The sequence below is a fragment of the Solanum tuberosum genome, unplaced genomic scaffold, assembly GCF_000226075.1.
Source record: "Solanum tuberosum cultivar DM 1-3 516 R44 unplaced genomic scaffold, SolTub_3.0 scf01014, whole genome shotgun sequence".
Taxonomy (NCBI): Eukaryota; Viridiplantae; Streptophyta; class Magnoliopsida; order Solanales; family Solanaceae; genus Solanum; species Solanum tuberosum.
In genome coordinates this window covers 4,190-6,832 of record NW_006239948.1, presented here as the reverse complement: position 1 = coordinate 6,832, position 2,643 = coordinate 4,190, and positions in this window count along the sequence as shown.

Here is a 2,643-nt window from a genome sequence, read left to right as displayed (position 1 = left end):
TAGAAAGATTACACAGTCATAAACATGATATTTGTTGATCAAAATAGAACAGTTAAACACAAGAGACAGCAACAAATAGGGGCTACATGAAGAGGCAATACAACAAGAACAAAGTTGGTCATAATACATCAGAAACAAACGATGAACCACAAGGGAAAAACAACATTTAGGGTCAGTATATTTTTACAAGAAACCAACAACACCTAAAATCAACCCAGATCTTGAGCACACCTTTTAAAACCTTCTTAGTCAATTGATGTTTTAAGTTAGTTCAATACTCCTAAACTATGCAAACAACAGTAACACTAATCTCGATAATATCAACTTCGATAAAAATTAAAAGATGATCGCAGTTGCACTTGCAATAATACAAGAATATTGCAAGTGTAGTAGCACAAGAAAAAGAAGTAGCAACAGATTAACATAACATGCCATAGATGAAGATGAACCAAACAAGAAACTGCAAAAGCAGTAGTAGAAGAAAATGAAGAAGAAGGAGGAAGATTTTGACCTTGATTGTTGCTACCGGTAGATGAACAATGGATTGGCCAAATGATTCTTTACCATCAAATGATTTCTTATCTCTTCGAAATGGATGATCAGGAGGTAAGAATGCCCGATGACCCATGTAACACATCTTACGACTATGCTTGAGATATTGAGAGCATGTCCCATGATTACAAGTTGGGCATGCCTTTCTTCCTTTTGTGCTCCAACCAGAAAGCATTGCATAGGCTGGAAAATCACTAATTGTCCACAATAAGGCTGCACGCAATTGAAAAGTTTGGTTAGAATCAGCATCATATGTTTCCATCCCAGTTTCCCACAATTCTTTCAATTCTGCAATTAGTGGTTGAAGGTAGACATCAATATCCTTTCCTGGAGACGATGGACCTGGAATGATCATAGGTAATATCATATACTCTTGTTTCATGCAAATCCACGGTGATAAATTATAATTCATTAACATAACAGGTCATGTGCTATGGGAAGTACTCATGGTTCGAAACGGGTTGAAACCATCACTTGAAAGACCAAATCAAACATTACGAGGATTTCTAGCAAAATCTTCGTGCAAGGAATCAAAATTCTTCCAAGCTTCCCCATCAGCCGTATGCCTTATGTTGCCATCTTTGGGTCGTTCAGTATCATGCCATTTCATATTTCCAGCTGTTTCAGGACACATGAATATTCTCTGAAGCCTAAGTTTTAAGGGAAGGTACCTTAAAACCTTTGCAGGAATTTTGGAGCTTTCATTAGTCAAGGGATCATTAACAGTCTTCCATCTAGACGAGCCACAAACAGAGCAATTATTTTCCTTCTCATTTTCCTTCCAAAATAACATGCAATCATTAGGACATGCATGTATTTTTTCATAATCAAGACCCAAATCTTTAATCACATTTTTTGCTTTGTGGAACGACTCAGGTATATGAGCAAATGGAAATGACTCTCTTAACAGATCTAGCAAGTCTCCAAAGGCCATATAACTCAAACCATGAATGCATTTGAACAAGAATAATCGAATGGTGAAATTCAGTTTAGAGAAATTCTCACACCCATGATATAACTCTTGTTTACCTTCCTCCAGCAATTTAAAAAATTTCTTTGCATCTTCGGATGGACCCTCTCTCACTCTCTCAAGCCTCAAGTCACCTGCAACATCTCTAAAAGTATCATGAAGTAGGCCATCAATATTGTCACGCATGTTGGAACCTTCCTTATTATTATGATCTGGATTATTTCTCGAGGAAAAACTTTCCCCATGAAAAATCCATTTGGTGTACCTTTGCACAAACCCATAAACAACCAAGTGATCCTCTACCACATTTCGATGATGCCACTTACAATTAGCACACTTTTTGCAAGGACACAATATTTCATCTCCTTTGGAAGCTCGTTCAAAAGCTGTATCAAGAAAGTTATTCACACCACTGATATACTCATTGGTGGATCTCCGGAGACCCATCCAACTTTTATCTCCACTATCCATTCAATATTGAATATCCTATATGACACCAAAATCAAATTACCAAGATAAGAAATAAAAGAGAAGATTCTGAATAGCACACCAACAGATTTGGTTCCCTTAAAAACTTACATTCAACAGATTTTGATCAGTGGCTCTATCTTATTTTATTTAACAACATAAATGAAATGTCTTTTTTCCTTGAGCTATTTGTTATACATAATCAGCTATCTACTTAACAATACCTATTTTACCTAGAATTTCAATTAGTTAAAAGAGAAATGATGTAAAAGATTTAAAATCTAAAAACTCAATCTTAAGATAATAAGACACGACAGTAAAGTGAAACGATTTTGACAAATCTAAACACTTAAAAGATGTAATGGATTTCATATAAAAAATACAAAATTTCATATTATTTTGTCAAAGACAACAACCTCACTCAAGAAACTAAGCAGCACACGATTGCAAGACTCCCCCTTGAGAGGCTGAGTTAATGTTCAAAACCTTATGCGTAGCTCAACCAGACCCAATATCTACTCAATCAGTTCTAGAATCAGCAATGGTCACAAAATAGAACATGAATCAGAAAAAAAGAGTAATAGGAAAGTCACATAAAAGGGAAATCTTATCCAACACTCTAAACTTACTATACATGTACAACATTTAGAGAG